The sequence below is a fragment of the Anopheles stephensi genome, chromosome 2 (genome assembly GCF_013141755.1).
Source record: "Anopheles stephensi strain Indian chromosome 2, UCI_ANSTEP_V1.0, whole genome shotgun sequence".
Classification (NCBI taxonomy): Eukaryota; Metazoa; Arthropoda; class Insecta; order Diptera; family Culicidae; genus Anopheles; species Anopheles stephensi.
Window position 1 is genome coordinate 48,152,391 of NC_050202.1, and position 19,488 is coordinate 48,171,878.

The following is a 19,488-nucleotide window of genomic DNA, read 5'->3' on the forward strand; positions in this document are numbered from 1 at the left end:
GTCGATGCGTGCAGGACTAGTAGGGACTTTCGAAGATTTTCCAGGCCGTCTGCATGAAATGGGAAGTAAGGCACTACAATAATAATTACGGTGATCAGTACTCTCCGAAAAATTGGAGACGACAGACACGTTTGCTCCGGCTCCGGTGGACTCAATAGTGACAGAGTGCTCGACCCTTCTTGAAGTGAAGTTGAGGCAAACAGGCTTAGGAATAGTACAGTTGCTACGGATAAAACCATGAAAGGTTGTTCATTCCCTTTTCTATATTTCAAACGACAGGTAAGGACAAAACTTATTGTACCTTTAGCAGATTCTCGCTTATATTGCACCAGCGATCAGTCCTTCCTACGTTGGTCTTTTTTGTGTTTGTGTTGAGGTAATGATGTCCACATGATGGGAGGATAGAAGTAGACAAAACGCATAAAAAGCAGAAGGGTAACAAAAGAGGTTTAACAACCTCGGATAAACAATAATTTCTCTATTTGACAATAGGTACATTTGGGTTCCTTGACATTGGCATTGTGGTGTGGCATAAAAAAATGGGAAAAGTACAGAAGTTTATTTCCTGCAATGTTTTTTGTCTTATCATAAATGTGACCCTCACTATGTGTCAGATTTTTTGGTTGGTTCGAAATAACCTCCATGTTTGTTGCAAACTCATTCATTCATGCGGTTCACGATAATAACATTCGCATTTCCAAAAAAAAGACTAGCTTTGGAAGGTGATGGAAGTTAAACTACAACGAATACCTCAGTGGATTACATTTAGCTCGCGGTTTTACGGAAATTAGTTGGGACCTTAGCCATGACTGTTACTGACACATTTTTAACAATTTTTTGGCGATTTTGGTGGCCTGACTATCAATATCCAATGCATCTTGAAATTATTAGGGTTGTGTCCTTCGATAGATGTTTGCCCTTAACAATTTCGTTTGTCGCTGCTAAGGTCAGTTTGAAGTCTTCTGGATTGATTCTGGGTGCGCCGTGCAGGACATGTTGCAAAGATATTTTACACAAGCGCTCCCTCCAAATTGAAGTTTCCCCTTTCTGAATGTTTCTCGCGCAGAAGCATTCCTCTTAGACATAAAAGCTGAGTTTCGAAGAACAGTGAGCCTTGACAATCAGTGCACCAATACGGATATATAGTATATAGAATATTTGGGATAAAGTCCTTCGATAGAGACTTGCTCCGGGCGTATTTTTTGGATTCCAAAGTAAGTTGGGATTTTCTTTGATCGTACATGCGCCCAGGATGCAGGAAAACACCCAAGAAATACTAGGGTATTTTACACGACCGATGTCTCCAATTCCAGTCTCAACATATTGAATGTTTCTCTTATAGAAGCATTCCTCTTATACGTGAAAGCTGACTTTCGAAGAACAGTAAGCCTTGATGGTCAGTTCCCAATCCAGCTTTCATATAGAATAATTGGAATCAAAATCTTCGAAAAAGTTTTATCTAACACAATTCTATTGGTCACGGGTGAGGTCAGTACAGGACTCTCTTAGATCTAAATATATTATGTATAAGAGTCGTCTGTAGTTCCAGTCTCCACTGCACTTTGAATGATGCTCGTATAGAAGGACTAGACTCAGATTTTTTGGGCGTCCCTCGCTGTCGCTAACTGTCCCATATTGGAGCGGTCCGGTGGAAGAGACGGTAGTGGCCAAAGTCTTCACTTGGCAGGACCGGGTATCGAATCCTATACGGAACTTAAAACGATATCGAATTCCAACGGAAAGATTAAAAATTTTGCTTAGATTATTTCTGTTCTCATGAAGTTATCGGGAAGAGCCTCACTATTTTTATATGGGGATAAAACTTATAGTGCAATCTTGGAATTCAAAATGGTACTACCTCCACAGCTTTGACTCTAGCTAACGCCAATACACTGAATACGAAGTAACAAAAAGGATGTAATAAAAAGGGCATGACACAAAGTCTAAAAGTCACCTGGATTGATAGCTAGGACCCTTGGCAATCGTAAAGCAAATTACTTAAATCATTTTTTTTTAATACACCTGCAGTATATAAATGTTTACAATTCGAAGCATCGAAAATCTCTTTGCCAAATAAAGCTTTGGGTTATTAATTAACAACTCTAAAATTAATTCACTAAATGAGATAACCAAAAAATCGAAAAAACCCATTCGAACCATTACGATCGTAAACAGGCTGTTTTGGAGGCATTAAACGGGGATTCCCTAGATGGAGGGAAAAATGATGTACAAAACAAAATCGTCTTAAACTCGCTCACCTTGGCACAGCTTTATGTATCCGTTTTGCAAAATTATTTTCATCTGTTTGTGTTCCCACGTCCCGGACGCATCTCGCAATGGTCCAATGGTTTGGTGACGAATCTTCATTGTACATGGAGGATGTGTTTGTTAAAAACGGTCAATTTGAATACATTTACTGGTTCGTTACGGGCTTATAGAAGTAAAACAAAAATGGATTTATATAAATTGCGAAGAAACAGTTTTCGCAAATGAGACGCAAATGGGGACGAAAAAAGAGAAGCAAAAATCTTCCCAATAATCATGCCCTTAATCTCTCATCACTCTTCTGCACATCCTTGCACATTTTCCTTGTCTTGCTTTGCAAACGCTACAACAATGGTTAATTTCTTTTCTTTCCTTGCATGCCCCTCTGCAGACTGTTTCTCGCCTGGTGTTCAGAGGTCGTGCCGTCTGTGTGTGCGCAGGCCCCGTAAATTACTTCTCTCATGGACGACCTTCTCGGTGCGTTTCTTTTGCCTTGCCAGGCACACACATATCCTCCCGCCTGCGAAGCGAACGAAACCCACGAAAAAGAACCATTTTCGTCGACCGACCAGCCGAGCATCCGGAATACGGCGACCGATCGACCGACCGATCGAGTACAGCAGGTAAGTGTTTCCCCTTCTTAAGCAATTGAAAATGGAGAGCTTTTTTGCTAAAGTTGTGGGAGCTTTTTTTTGTGTAAAGAGTCTGTCGCTTTCCTGCTCACTCATATGTTGGCTCTCTCGCTCTGTTTTTGGTTCACCACCAGTTTGATCGGTTCGTGAGAGTGTCGGAGTGAGAAATTTCTTTCCGCGGTTACGGTACGCTTCGGTGTCGGGTTCGTCTCTTGTGTTCAGTTGCTGGTCGTTGAAGTCGTTCGTTTGGTGCGAGCGAAAGGCTGCAGTGGTTGCCCGGCTACACTGCACGCGGGTGTTTTTTTTTTGTTTGGTGTGAGGCGACATTTTTTGTAGTTTTTAAAGGTAAAATTCTTTTTTTAAAGTGTGTAGGTTTGTTGTTGGAAAATTCTAGCTTAAAAGTGGGTTGGAAAAACGACAGCACTTACAAAATTGATAAGGTACTTTTCCTTAACATCTGGTAAACAGGTTGTTAGTCGCTGATTTGTTTTTCTGGAATATTCTTAACAAATCGTTAACAAACATTTTGCTCAAAATACCCAATGGTCTATTTTAACTTCAAACATTTATACTAGTTATACCAAGAATTTGAAATTGATAAGCTCCAGCTTTAAATCCCATTTTTTTTGTAATGTGCCCAAAAACTCCTCAATATATGAAACACACCGAAAGGAAAAAAAAATGACCCGAGCGCGAGGAGTTCTCCTTACGCATTGCAATACTTTCCGCCTAGCTTTCGCCCAGTCTTCTACCTTCTCCAGCGTACGGGTGAGCGTGGCAGCGTCTATCTCTTTTGCGTAGCGATCCATCGACGTAGCTGCAAGCCATCGATCGAACAAGAAGCTGATGGTGGTGGTAATGTGCCTGCCACCGATGATGGGCTCCGATCCTCGACCATGCGACCGATCGGTGTGTGTGCACGGTGGTGGGGAATTCTCCTTTCGCTCGCTTCGCGCCAGCTTTCAACATCATTATGCGCGTGAGCTTAATTCAATGCTCGGCAAACGCTCGCTGGATTAACATTTTTCGCCGCGCGTACGCTCGTCCCGTACGATCCAGCTCACTACCGTAGGTGAGACCGCTCGACTCTGCCAAGGTTTGCGAGTGTAGTGGAAGATCTCGCGCGCTCCACGCTCGCTCTCTCGCTCTCTCGCCTGCATCTGAATCCGTACCCTCTGGTGAAGGTGCACCGATCCATGGTGGCGGTGGTGTGTGGTGTGTTTATGTTTTGAATTCGCCAGTTCGACGACGTGAATCTGACGTTGATGTGTGCGGTTGGTTTTGCCTATCCGCGAAGTGAAACTTTCAGTAAACAACGGTAAGCCCCCGGGCGGTTTGATAAGGTGTTTATGTGTTGAAAAGGACGAAAAAGCTGTACGTTGTGTGTGTGTGACTGTTGGGGCAGTGTTGTGTTTTTCTTCAAGCAACTGTCAGTGAAATCTTTCTCCTGCAAAACCCTCTAATGGCAGTTTGGTGTTGTTGAATGCTGTAACCGATTAATGTAAGTATCGTGTGTTTGTATGTGGATTCGCAGTGGTTCTTGTGAAGTTGTGAAATGCTGAGGTGAAATGCAATATTCTGTGAGACCTTGGACCTTGGAGATATTTAGGCCTGTGCGTGTTGCGTATGTGTGAGTAGCGATTCCTTTCTGGTAGAAAGTTTCGCACATTTGCTACCTCGTATCTGCCATCCCCGAGAGTCTTGCAAGAATGTCGAAAAACATCTGTTCAAATCGTTTCGTAGGCAACGTTCAGTAAATCAGTAATGGTTTCAACTGTGTCTTTTTGCTCGCTACACACAGCCCAACAACTCATCTGTACGTTCGGTGCGATGCGTTGGTATGCCTCGGTGGTACGGTGTGTGATGAAGCTCGGGAGGCTAAATCAGCCGAGGCATTCCTACGCCGTGTGGCTTTAGCCTTCTCGTGGTGCAAGCAGGCAGTGAATGGCAATATGTGCGTGTCCGAGCCGAGAACTACGTAAGTGCGTGCACAGGTGAAAATGCGTCCAGGTATTTGTATTGCCTCGTGTGCTTGTGTGGCTGTGTGTGCGTTCCAGGCCTGAGAGAATGTTTGCTAGCGCGCATCTTTGTTGTTTGATTACAAGATCTCCCCTGTGCCGAAGGTTTAGGGCATTCCGATAAGGCGAGTGTATTGTGTAAAGTTAGTTAAAAGTCTGCAATCGGATGCATCGCAACAGCAAACTGCTCACCGATAAGGTTGTGATTGGAAAAATGGAGCTTCAACTTCTTGCTGATGTTTCACCACCATGCAGGGCCCCCGGGTCTGTGCAATGTGTTGAGCGCCCTTCACTTTTACGCCCCTGGTCCGCCTGGGCTCAGTGTCCCTCGCCACTCAGCAATGCGCATGAACTGTCAAGTGTTGATAACAGCACCCATCACGAGATCATCCAACTGATTGTCTGAGTGGGCGACAGACACTCGACACTGCAATTTGGTGCACGTTGCTGACAACGTGGATGCTTATTATGACTCGAAGTCCAAGCAGGAGATGAAGTTGCTGGAGCAATCTTTCTCTTTTGTTGGTCGCGTCTGTAAATCTCACAACCAAAGTCGACCGACACGCCTTCTCGTAGTGTACGCAGTCTTTTTACGGGCCTCTCGAGGTTTTCGCACTGCTACTCCCCGCGTCCAATTAAAGAACACGTCGTCTACCCGAGTGCCCTGCCAATAATGCGAGAGCTCGGGGCTCTGCGCCGGACCATTGCATCAGCGCGATAGTGAATGAGCGTGTAGTGGTGAGGATCAAGCCGCTCGTCCGTCGGTTACGCGTGATACACTTAGCAGCAGCTAGTACGTAGGACGTCTCGCTGACTTCAAGGACTTTCGGTGATGCTTCGTCCGGTGAAGGAACACTCACACACACACACATTTGTCAATAAGCGACGTATATAAAACACACAGGCGCTGGAAGAAAATGGAAAGAAAGAAGCGAAATTCGTATCTCGCCCATGCGACACGTTCCCCTGTCGAGCGTTACATTGTAATTAACGTCATGAAGCACCTTCTCCGGACTGTTTCAGGTGAACAGTATGGATTGAGGTCGTGGGAGCATTAGTATCGCCTGTGCCGCTAAGGCGGATTTGTGTGTTGCAAGCTTGTGCTTTTCGCCCCACACAACTACTCTAGCACAGCTATATACGCAAGGAGTTCACGAGTTTAATCCTGTGCCGAAGCACCAAGACACAAACGACCGGAGCGTACGTCACTCGGAACGGAAAAACACAGACGACGCGAGGGTTGTGTTGGGTTTGTGAATCAGGCGAGGAGGAGGAGAAGCAGGTCCAATTAAATCTGTCCTCTTCTGGTACTGGTCTCACCGATCGAAGGACGAGTTGACATTTCGACACCTTTCCGGTTAGGTTCGATCGTATCGTGCACGCGCTTGGTTCGGCGACATTATGGGGCTTTAGACGTTGACGGTTTTTTTTGTGTTCCCGAGATTCTAACAACACCTCTACAGTTCTCAAAACGTTGGTAAATTGATTCGCAGCTTTTTTTTTAATAGAGTAATTGAACCACCACTACGAAGCCCGCAATAACTCGTACCAAGTGGTAATCAGTTTTATGGCCCCTCTCAGTAATGTGAGGTTGTATCGATCGTCGATCGATGAAGCTAGTTCACTTAACTTCCGTCACCTGCCCATAGTCCGGTTCATTTTCCGTTTGATGAGCTGGTCGTGGAGTCTTTTTAATCCTCCTATTGCCCTTGTGAGCATTTCATGCAGAATACTAAATGCATCTTACTGTACGTGGGTTCCGATCGCAGTGCTCCTTTCGAAAAGCTTTTCAAAACTTTGCCACTTCATTTCGCGAAGGTAAGCTTGTTTTGCTCTTGATATTTTTAATGACTTATAAGCAATAAAAAAACCCTCGTAAACTCCCCGACACCAATCGGCAATGCAATCTTTGGTCTCCGGTGCACAGGAACATAGCCCTCCGGAATCGAAGCAGCCATTCTGTACCGTAGTGGACGTAGCTTGTCGGACTCATCGGCAGCCATAGTTTTCGAGAGCGCACGGCACACAAGAACTGTAAACAACCATACCTCAACCGCTCAAAACGCATAAATTTATGCTTGCGACCGCTTTGTGGACGCGACTACAGCGAGCCAGCCAGTCGCCGTCGCCCAATGTAGGTTCGCATAATCGCCGACGAGAGAGCTCCAAGCGCGAGGAATCGAACGAAGACCCAACAAAAACAAAAAAGTAAAATACGTTCCATAGAAAATGGAACCAGACTTATGGGTGGTGTTCAGGTTTCAAAACTAAAACCCGTTAACCGTCGCCGACGTTCGGGCTAGTTCGCTCGAAAACTTAGCATAAAGCCAGCCTGGGCACGTCCTCTTTAGCAAAAAACCCACGACCGAAGTTGACGTTGACTAGAGCGGTCCCCACTACGCTGGTGCTGTTGATCGGTTGCGTGGCAAGTGTCCATACCGTGGACACTGTACTTCAAACGTCACGGGGCACTTTCTTCGTACGATCGAGTCAACACCATCATCATCTTCTGGTATGCTTTCATGTGAGGCGTGTTTTTTTGTGGCGTCCACGATTGGAAATAAATTGTTTGCCGTACCTTCCGATGTGGTGCACGATTTTTGAAGGTTGTACGGGACTTCGCTAAGGTCAATCTATTGAGTAATGGCGCGTCGAGGCTCTGGAATGTCTATGTCCACCTACACAGACACTCGTCCGTAGGTAAAGATGGCAATAATGGCAACATCGCCGAACGCGGCAGCAAAAGCCCATTCACACCCGATCGTAAAATATGCGAAAGGGTACGATCAGCGCTGGTATGTAGTCAGCAACATCCTCTGCAGTGAACCGAAAGGCTCGCACCCGTACCCCCGGTTTGTGTTGGACGGTTAGAAAACACTTTCTAATTTCACACCGATACATACGTTCGGAAATGGTGTGAGTGCCGGTGAGGGCCTGATCAAACACAGGTATGCGTATGGATGTTGCTGTATCGGACGGGTCGGGCAAACGTTTGCTGTTTCTTTCTGCACAGCTCGGTCCAAAGCGAACTGTTAAAAAACCGAGCGCGATGATGAGACTTGTATTGCCAATTTTCCATCCACCCAGCAGTGGCTGTTATCGTGGACGACCATCGCGTGGCTTTGGAAAATGGTTTGAAGTGCGATACCACCGCGTGCTATGTTTGTGTACCCAACTCAACCTCAACATGATGGGTTGGTGGGGTTGCTATTATCCGAGTGAGTGTTATGTTTGATGATGGTGGTTTTTGCTTTTATTTCTCATTATTGAAACATTACTCGAAACAGTGCAATGTGTGTAGAGAAATTATTGCTAATGGCTAATCTAAATTGATTGTTATCACAAATCAGTGCAATCATAATTGTGTGAGAGTGTGTTTGGCATGCGGAGGAGAAGGGTGGTTGCCGGATGTCATGATACGAGGGGAAAACAGATACTCCCAGGGTGTGGGGGTGTGTGTCGGAAATGGCGTAACCGCGTAATGCGAGTTCGTGGTTGGGTATTGATTTGATCGGAGTTCGGTTTTTATAATTGCTTTTTGGAATGTTATATTTCTAGGTATACGGAATATGCCAAAGTTTTTTCAAAATTTCCAAGATATTTTGGATTTCGTCCGGAAGGTTTTCGATTATTTCTCATCAGTTTTTGAACTTTTTTCGCAGTTTATTAAAAGTTTCCCACATGTTTTTGGAACTGACCAGATTTTGTTGTCAAATGGTAAATGCTTAATATATGTCATTTGAACGTGAAGGCCTCTTTGAATTCGAGACCCTTCGTAGACCAAAGTCGACAAGGTTCTTCAGACGAAGAAACCCCTACAACTAAGAAATCCTTGGAAATATGTGATTTTGATGAAAAAATCCTTCGTCGACAAAATTCCTGTAAGGAAAAAATGCTTGGAAGATATCGTCGAGGCCTTATCAACTGTTCTTGATAGATAAGGTCTCTTCGCCTACTAGGTTTCTTGGAAGACGAGTTTCCTTGAAACTTGGAAGGAAAGAATCCTAAGATGACATCGACGAAGCTCATTGGACATCGGGGCCCTTTCGACTACGAAATCTCTTGCTAGATGAGGTCTCGTCGATTGATCAACGTGGTCCCTTGGATGGTATAAATTCTTGGACAACAACGGCGAAGGCAATTCCAAATTCGAAATCTTTGCGTAGATTTGCCAAGGTCTTTTAAAAAGAAAGATTTCTCGTCTGACATCGAGAATGCCTTTCGGAAGCCCATTAGTCATCGAAGTTTCTTGAAAGATGAGGACTCTTCGGCTATGCCTTTTGGTAAACGAACTTACTTGGTAGACAAGATCCTTTATAAGTCAAGAATATTTGGACGACATCGGCGAGATCCACGATGTCCCTTCGGCAATGAAGTGTCGACAAATGAGGACTCTTTGACTAAGAATATTTTGACGACATCGACCAAAATCCTTGGACAACTGATCTCTTTGAAAACAATTCTTTTTTGGGTAATAAATAAGGTCTCTTCGATTACGAGGATTCTTCAGAATTGGTTTCTGACCTTGGTACGAGGACTCTTTTAAATTTATGTGTCAAATACAGTATCAAAAGGAGGTCGAATAATTGGTCAAAAAGAATGTATCTCTAATTGACACTTTTTGACATAATTTCTAGCACCATTATACCATTTATTTTTTTATAGCATTTAATCGCACGTAAGCTTTACAATGAACAGTTCGTTGTGCCGACACTCCTGTACGGTACCGTTCCCCTAGTGGATGGACAGTTCGGAAGGTGGACCATAGTAGATAGGACCGTTTCACTATTATCCAATCGAATTTCAATCGCTCAACCGTCCGTCCGGCTTTTCCGGTGTGGTTCGGTTTTCATTATGGTGAGTGCAATTTTACCGAAAGTCACTGCCAACGTAACACTGGCAGCACGGTGGTGCTTTGGTCCAGTCACTATACAGCGACATTACGTAGCACTTCACGGTGTTGCTTCGATTGTCACTTCATTAAAAGAAGAAAGCACACAAAAAAGGGGGTTTCAGAGGGAAGAAAACCAAAGGGGGGGTCAAAGTGTGGGACTTTACTTCTCTGCATCATTTATCTTTGGAAGTCATTGGGAGCTCAAAAAACTAATTCGTTTGGAAACCTTGCCGAAAAATAAAATAAAAAATAGAATGAAAGTTAATTCAGCGTTTTAATGCCATTCACGTCACAGACATTCTTTAGGCCAAAAACACCTTGTCCTTTTCAGAGCTCTTGTGCAACTGTGCTCATTTTTTTCCAGGGGGTTTGAATAAAAAATTAATTTTCCTAGCTAATTGAATCAAAATTATCGAATGATGAAATTATACTTCGATCGGTTGGCTACCAGCATCTGTAACACACGTATTTCATATTCACACGCAAGGCGCAATGAATGAATGACCCAGCCGGTGTTGCGGGTAGCAAAATTTCTGTAATCAACATGAAAAGCACTACCCCACCCCCCCCTCTCAGTTATCGTTTGGTTTTGGAAATAAATGGAAAATCAAACGTCATCGTTCGTGTCTCTTACTCAATCTTTTTATCAATTGCTGTCCGTTGCTTCCCATCCCGTACGCTGATCTGAATGGCCGGGGTACGGTTAGTTTTGTTGTGGTTCGTGAGGTTAATGCGGTCACAACATTGCACCTCCTTTTTCTGCGCGGTTTATGCCTGCCATCGCCCGGAGAACGGTAGTAGTATTGTTTCCGCGAGATGGATGGGGATTTTCGTAACAAAATCTCATCATGCGGTCTTTGAGGAGGTCTTTTTTTGTGCGTTTGCTTGCTGTATGGCATTCACCTGGTGCTTTCAGCACGCAGCAGCAGCAATCGTCACCTTATTTCCATTGGCGAGCTTGTGGCAGCAGGAAAGTTAACCATCGGTACGATAATTACAATTTGCAACAATTCATCCATTCGCCGGAGTATCGGATTAATGGATGCACCTTTTTAACCGGGTACGTAGTGTGGCAGAGCAGTGAAAAAAAAAAAAAAACCCACCAGACATGACATGACTCGTACGTAGAAAGAAATGGCGCGAAAGTGCACCACATTTGCGGCGCGTACGTAAGGTGCGCCTGGCCACTTTGCCAAATCGCGCACAGTTCACGCTCGAATTGACGCCATCCGTGTCGAGGGTTGGAGGTGTGTACGTGTGTGTGTATTCAAGGCATACGAAGTGACCACAAACCGGAGGAGTGATGCAATGGGAAGTTTGCTCCGTCGGCGACTCACGGTTAGGACCAGGCGTTTTTCGCCAGGCGGAAGCGTCATCCAATATTAGGCCCAGGCACTTTCAATTTCGACACGAACGCATCGAAATGGCGTTCCGAGGGCTATAGGGAACTGCGATTATGTGCGAACCACCACACCACGGTCAGACAGTGCGGAAGGTTGTCTTTACGAGTGGCAAGTACACACACACGTCGAGGAAGGCTTTTCCTGTGCTAATTTTCCGCCCTCTTTTGTAGGCGGGAACGATGCATAACGAGCCACGGTCCTGGACGAAGGGAGGATCGCGTAATGCGTTACGTTTGCCAACCGGAAGACGTGTTTTATCAGCTTCAGAGAGTATTGGAACGATTTTGATAAGCTGCTTACTAGTCGTATGTTGACAGTTGGTAGTAGGTTTTTGCTTTGCATAATCCTTTAAGAAAAATATTTTAAAAGTTCCGCCTCATTGAGTTTGATAGGCCAAGTCCTATAGGCTATACGGAGGCTAGACATCAGTGAAATCAGGTACAAGGACTTTGAAGGCATACAACCGGCCACTGAGCACATACGTGCGTTTCACTTGAACCATCCAGAATAAAGCGCAGAAGCTCTGCCTTTTTTGTGTTGGTAGTTCGTTTCGTCAGTATGGGTTCAGAAGAAAATTCTTAGGATGTGGAGTTTATCTTAGTTGACTCACATGAGGTTCACAAAACAGGCACATAGGAGTTTTAAGAGTAACAGTTATTCATCCAACTGTATTTAAGAAATACAGACTAGAACGAGTATTTCTCCTAGATTTTCGTTATTTATAGCAACGTCAGTTGCGTTGGTTGTTGAAGTGTATAGAGAGACTTTAATTTTTTCAGTTAAATTCGTCTGTTAAACGCATAGAATCGTAGCGCTGGTCTTCACATGATATTAGATGCCTCAGTGGTATCAGAAGCCTAGTAGGCACCTATATGGCATTACTGGCCGTTAAGTCAAAAAGAAGTATGTCTAGCTCTTGGCTCAATTTACACGTGCCTCTTGGGCAATTCTGATGGACAGATAACACAGACAGACAGATATCAATGATGTCTTCAAACCTAGAATCTCCTAAGCTGAAATATTCATTTTGATCTCTCCCAATAATAGATTCATGGAGCTCAGTAACGGGTTAAGATATTTGGAGGCCCGAGCGGTATGGCAATTGAGGTCCTTCTTATTGCGATATAAGAGGGAAGTAATAGGATTTCCCTGGCCGACGAGCTACCCCCAAACCGACGAGGCCCTGAGCGGCCGATCCTTCCGCTCCGAATGCTTCGCTCCAAATCAAACTCTAGTGCCAATCGGGAGCTAGTGGTGTTGATTGACTTATCCTCCTTGAAGTCGCATGGTTTTACTTTCCAATAGTGATTTGATCACTATTTAGTGTCTTGCCGAATGATGCTGTCCTAGTGTATACCTGGCAAGTTTCTAACCTACTTGCCGTTTAGGTTAGTTGTGCCGGTTTGTCTATGTTGGGCTTCGTGTTGAACCATAATTCGCACCGTGGTACAGACAGTACTACTTTATTGGGCGTGGAGTGTACCGGGCGTTAAGTGGTAACTTTCACTGTATGTTTTCAATTTTACCTGCAGTAAACATCGCTCCATGTGGGACACAGCATATGAAAGTTTTTATTTGACATACGAGTTGAATGTTCTTAATAAGCCACAGTGGAGTGGAACTCAGAATGGGTCGCAAAGCCTTCATCTTAATTAAACGTACAATCTTAATGAACGTTGTGCGTAAAATCTATCTCGTACCTCCATTTTGCTTATCTCGTTCGTTTCACTTTCATTGCAGAGACCGTACCGACTCAACCTTCTCGGAATGACGCATCCATCTCTATGACCTTCCCAAAAGTGTAACGTCTTTAGACAGTCGCTTATCTCGTCGGTACAGATTGCGTTGGGGGTACATTTGGGGCAGAAGTAAAGTGGACTGATTTTCGGACCCGGGGTCTCGCACCACATTCCAACGGGAAGTGCTGAAACTCTGAACAACGTACACAATAGTGAGAATTCGATTGAAATCCCGCAGTCCCTCGCCAGTCCGAATCCACTGTTCGAACTGTTCACCACTCCACGGGAAGTAAAACTGCCGTAGAGTACTTAATTTTTGCAGTGTTTAGAGAGGCACTAATCGACAACCCATCAGCCACAACAAACAATTGACTACGTGTAGAGCATCATCTTCCCGTCATTACCTCCACGGCTCCACCCGACGAGCCGGTGTGCCACCCCCGGTGGGTTTGGTGTCTATAATTAGACGAAACTAAGGTGCATCCACAGCCCCCGAGATCGACGGTTGGTACGGCGGAACGCCAGCGCCCAGTGCGCTTCTCCGGCAGGTGGATGCAATAGAACCGTCGGAGCACGCTGCCTAGAATGGAATGCGCGCGTGTGTGTGTGCGTGTTTGATGTGCTCTAGTAAATTAGCTGAATAGGCCCAGAACCTTACAAACCTACCGAGCGCGGGTCCCCGCTACCCACATCTCGCGACACCAGATGGAGTTCCGTTTCTGAGATTCAACGTCCGTGTAATGGTGTGTGGCTGTTTGTAGTTGACCGACGGTCGGTCGATTTACTTTTCACACAACGCCAGAGGTTGGGCGGTCGTGCGTTGGGAAGAAGGAGGCTGCTGGACCTCTATTATTGTGTCCAAAACGGCAAACAAAAGCACTCTAAAGCCATCGAAATCGCATCGCGTTCGGGAGGATCAGTGTTTGGGAAGTGTTCCGTAGATGCGGAGTTAGTAGTGTCGAGTGCGACCAGTCAGTGTAGTGACAGCAACCATTCGGAAGTTCGATCCGTCGATGGATTTTGAAGTTTTCGGGGAAGTTGCGACGTGAAGTGTGTGTTGCGCTGAGGAATTGTCACTGACGTTCAGGTCTAGTGGTAAAAGATGATGCGGTACAGTACGGTGTGTTATCAGCAGCCAGTTTGTTGCTGTTGCCAATAGAGTGGTGCTACTTGACCACTTGTGTGGGGCTCGTTCGGTCGGTGTGACTGCAGTCATTGCATCAAGTACGAAAGCACAAAGCATCCAATAACTCTTCGCCAGTGTACGACGGAGGAATAGTTCAAGACTCTCCGTTTCATCTCATCTCACAACGGCAGTAGGGTTTGAACCGGTCGGTACGTTTGAAGCCGTGTTGCCAGCGATTATCAATCCCCAGCTTCAGACAGTGCCCCCATCAGTGTGTGTTTGTGCGCGTCGGTTTGTTATCAGTGATCGAGTCTTAATCGCGGAGGAACCGCCGTGCGGCCAATGCGAGTGAGTTGCGGCTGCGGAAAAGTTTTGGGAAAGAAAAGCAGTGTGCTGCCCACAGAGGGCGTGTTAACAGTGAAAACTAGGAAGCCTACCGGAGGTTCGTTCGGAGCAAGAAAAGAAAGTGCGAAAGAGCACTAAAAATTGACGGCGGGAAGAAACAGGAAATTGCAGGCACAAGAGAGCTCCACCAGCTAGTGGAAGAAAGTGGAACCTAAAGCCGAAGAGGCTGCACCAACAAGTGCAGCATCATCTACAGCATCAGCAGCCAGTGACTGTAGCGGTGATCTTGTCACTGGTAGTGTGTGTTTGTGTGCAGTTTTGTTTAATCATTGTTTATGTTTTTCTTTTTCCATCCTTTCCCTTTGCGTCATCGCGTCACAGTGTGTTGTTTTTCTCGAGTGTTTTTTGCTAGCGCGTTAGGGCCAAAGAGGGAGCCTCTTAACGAATGTTTGAATAATACATCTTGTGTTTGTGCCGGAAGGAATACCCGGTTAAAGTGGGGGGAAATATTTCCGGTTCCGACACTGGAAGAAGCGTCAAGAAGTGTGTTGTACGTGCGTGTGTGTGTGTGTGTGTGTGAAGGTAAAGGTGGGAGTAAGTGTGTTGGGTGAAAACAAATATCCGGAAACTGGATCGGTGAACTTCAAAGTTTGAGTGGAGTACACGGGAGTTTGTTCCACTTGCAGCATCGGTAAGTGGATGTCAGATGGCGGATAAACACAAGAGAAAGAATTTCCTCTGATTTTGGATGATTACATTGTTGGACCTCGTTTTTCCGAGTTATGCAATCGAAGGAAGTTTGTTTTAGATGCGATCGAGGGTCTTCAACGCTCAGAAATCTCTTGAATCTCTTGAATGCACCTTGGTTTGTAGAATTGAAATAATATTTTTCCAGAAATCATGGTAGCCATAACTCTGTTTAGTTCTATTTATAATCCAATCGCTTGGCCTCCGTATCTGTTGTGTACTACTACAGCGTAGTTCACGATGGGAATCGTCAACAGTCGATGTTAGTGTGTTTTGCCCTTTCAGTCGCTAATTGATTGATCCTTGGACCCGTGATTTGATGGGACAAGCAAACAAGCAAACCGCCGGAGCGTAGAGTTAAATAATGTTATAATCTTCTGACGGCCACTGGAACCCCTCCAGATAAGGCTAGATTATGTCGCCATGCCTTCATTTCTCGTGCCTCTTGCGAGAGAAACTAGCCGCAAGCTGTCACCATCGTTACTACGCATTGATGTAACACGCGAGGAGCGATAGCGCGATCGATGGTTATGCGATATGATGGTCCACCAGCAGCACCGGCTCGACTTCTTAGCGTGCAGTGGTGAAATGTTGGAGATTAGAAATCTGTAACACACTCGGTGCACGGTCGTGCCTCTGTTTCCTTAAACTAAGGTCCACTTATTTGTATAAAAACGCTGTAACGATTTACTTTTTCCGCTACTGAACATTGATATGGATCATCGGTGCGAGGTTCCTGTGGCACGAGTCGCTGTCATTGTTTTGACAGTTGTTTGACACAAGACCGTTGGTGTGTTTCCGATTGGAACTTAAACCCCTCACGTGATCAGTGCTTATCGCTGCAACCGTGACGGAAGCCTGATCCGCAGTACGAAAGGAGAAAGAAATTACAACAGTTTAACTCCACAATAAATGCCAGTACTGCGGTGCAATGGCTCTGCAGGATAGGTAGTTGGAGGTGCACGCGTGTGCCAGCTCGTGTTTGATACCTTTAATATGGGCGCTTTGCAACCATTGCACCAGACCGTTGTTGGTTTTTTTGTTTTGCCTTTTTGTGCGCTCACCAACGCGTGATCGAATTTGAATCGAACGTGCAGTGGTAGTGTTCGAACAGGTTGCTCTTGAAGCGTGCACGAGTTGCATTTATCGCTGCGTCTGTGCGTGTTGTTATATCAAAGGTGGTCTCCGCACGTACGGGCGCCCGACACCCGTTGCACTTTTAGTTTCGTGGCGCAATTTTCATATTTTCGAAAGTGATTTCACCTCGGCTTCCGGTACGAGCTGGTGGTGGTGAACTGGTAACAAGCCGCTGATATGTGTGGACAGTGTTGGCTGGAGGTAGTACACCCTTGTTTCAGCGTTGCTACGTATTGAAAAGTTGCATCCAAATCAGGACGGTCAGCAGCGCGTACGGATTGAGGACAGAACGGACTTGACAGCGGATAAGTGACCGGAAAGTGTGTCGCTAGAATACGCCGCTGTAATTAATCAGGTCAACTTTGTTTCACTTTTACCGGGCAAGGGTAGTGGTGAGGATTGGTCTGGTGAAGGTGTGTCAAGGTTGATGAGTTGTCATCAATTTTGAAGTTCAAGTTTTCTTGCTGTACAACGGTTAAAATAGTTTAATGTAACTATAAGTATATGGGTCGGTCCGTTGTCCGTGATGACAGTGGCGTCAGTCTTTGCACGGCAGGACTGAGGTTCAAATCCCATACAAACCGCCTTCCCGTACGCAGGGCTGACTACTTTGCTACGGGTAAAATCAAGTCATAGTAAACCAGAAATGGCAGACCCGATACCTTTCGAGGTTGTAGTGCCAAGGAAGAAGAGCAATAAGTATTCCTTTGATCAGGTTCAAGTCCCTGGGTTTCTGACATTAAGGGCTTTGGCGGATAGCTTTCTACAGGACTCATAACTTCACACCTCTTTGACTCCATTTTCATGGAGTTTAGTGTCTAGAGCAGTGATGATCCATGCTAACTGTAGACTCTGCTCTCCACATTGGTCAGGTAATTGCTGGAGTGATCTACTCGATGATCTAGTCCCAGTTCGAAAATCCTAGCCAAAAAATAGCCAAAATCGTCGCGACGAAAACTCCTGTGATACTTGGACAGATGCTTGACGATACATCTTTTAAATATCCCCAATACTTTCACCAATCCTCATTTGTTGCCTCACTTCTTCTATTAATGCGCCGGCTTCACCTCCAATTCCAATACTTATTCCATCTTAGGGTACATAAGTCATCCTCTTAATTGCTATAAAAATCTATCTAAGTTGTTTGGATCTGAATATCTCTTGGAAATTCCCAAACACCATAAAACAACTATTTCCACATTTACCTGATACGATAGCCTTATAGGACACTTTATTATGCATCTTAGCTGCCGACCATCTGACAAAAAATGTGAACTACAACAATAACCAGTTCCGATTAGGAAAGTACACCTTTCTCCCGTGGACACCTAATGGTCGTTCGGCTAGTGTAACGTTTCCTACCCGAGACTACGTGCTTAACCGGTGTCCGGTGAAGCGTACAACACACTCACGGCGCATAAGTATGTTGAGCAACCACCCGCTCGGGGTAAAATGTCGCCACCGTCGGTCTGGACACAATCGTTCACAATTGGTACGCCCGATTGAAGAGCAAACCCATTTCCTGTTCGACGTTCCAAAGACCCCGACGAGTTCAAGGCTGAGATTGTTTTCGCATCGTCAATCAAGAGCTGCCACCGTCGGCCACCAGCATCCAGCGACCGCGCCTTAATGTAGAATTGTTGTGAAATGGTACCTTCCAGATACCGGTTTCTTATGTCGCTTAGTACATTAGACGATGGTTGCGCGGACTGTACGAAACGCAAATTCGATATGGTTCTTATCCCAGTAGTGTTTACCCCACGTACTTGAGATTGGTTGACGCGCATGGAGGAATGGATATTGTGGCGCGGACATGTGAGTTGAAGAAGGTAAAACTGCACTTTCATCATGCTATTCATACTTCATGCGGGTGTGATCGAGTAGGAAGTGAGACCCAAGCTGGAATGTTCGTCAAAGAAATAAATGATGCTTTTTTCGATAGTCAAGAAGTCCCCTCTTGAAAATGATTCACTCAACGTTACCCCTAGGGCTTGTTCTTACTCGTGTAGAATGATTCTGGTGTGTATGCGCCGACATAACTCAGACGGGTTCGTAAATTATTATCAGGTTTGACCAGACACGATGGACGAGAAGGATCGTGATGGACGTACGTATTGGTTGGTTTGTTGTTGTGGGTCCATGATTCAAACCTCCATTAGCTGTCAAACGTAGATAAACACTAACGTGCTGGATTGATGCTCATCATTCATCGGGTCGTTGAAATCGGCTCCGGCTAATGATGATGATTACGAAGTTGTGTTGCTAGAGATGTGTTTATCCTGCCATCGATTCGCACATTCGCGAGGAGATGTGCCGTGTGCACTGAGTGATGAGGTGAAGATTAGCGCTTGTGAGAGGGCTTGAAGTTGAGAACGCCATTGAACCTTTGATCTTTGAAGAAAGTTACAGAGATATTCTTGAGGGGGTCCTTGAGTGTAACGACTTTAGTTTAAGATGGTGTTCTAAAGGTATTTCTTCATTTGAGTATAGATATGGTTTTTAAACAGTATTACTTCAAGTTCGCAGTTAAGACAACTTCATCAGGAGGTTGTCACAGTGACAACATGCCTGCGACGACGACCTTCTCTGCACGATGGTTAAGCAAGTTCCCAAGGACCTAGAAGTGGGTTGACTTGTTGCACGTTGGTTAAGCAAGTTCCCAAGGACCTAGAAGTGGGTTGACTTGTAATCTGGCACAGAGAAACAATCCATAATTTTCATCCTCGTTGCAACGTCTCTAAAGCGTCACAGTTTCTTCCAAATAACGCACCAGACAGTTTTCACTCGGTCATTAAAATGTGACTGGTGGAACAGAAAATTGTACCTTGTTGCTCGTGTCGGAACGATTTATCTCGTTGCAGTCTGTCGCGATTTAAAGGACGTTTCAGGTGCGTTTTTGGAGGAGAAAGAGCATTGAGGGACCAGTGTAAAACAGCTGTGCTGCGCATTTAGACAGTCGTACAGTTGCAATTACAGGCAAAAGGTGTGCCAGGTGTTGCCACATGCTGGTGTCGATTAAAATCGGTCCAACAATGCACCGCACGGGCGTTGTCGTCGGTGGTGTGACTGCTCGTCCCAGCCGAGTCCGCCCGACCCTGACGCAATACCGGCTTGCTAATGATCGATTGTTGAAAGGTAGAAGGTAGGTTTTCGATCGACTAAACCAGACTGTGTGGCACGTG

The 19,488-nt window shown here is 45.3% G+C and overlaps 1 protein-coding gene across 4 annotated transcripts in view; it reads left to right on the forward strand.

Moving 5' to 3' along the window:
• Nucleotides 1–3,900: 3,900 nt before the first annotated feature.
• LOC118508311 (protein catecholamines up-like) overlaps nucleotides 3,901–19,488 on the forward strand; it is an 85,398-nt gene continuing 69,810 nt past the window's right edge. Inside the window, exons 1-3 of one of the 4 annotated variants that reach the window (XM_036047971.1) lie at nucleotides 3,901–4,398; nucleotides 12,953–14,519; nucleotides 14,804–15,113. The gene's annotated coding sequence lies outside the window, so the exon portion shown is untranslated. Of the gene's footprint in view, nucleotides 4,399–12,952; nucleotides 15,114–19,488 lie in introns of all 4 variants that reach the window. The other 3 variants (XM_036047972.1, XM_036047974.1, XM_036047979.1) reach the window with 3 other exon arrangements.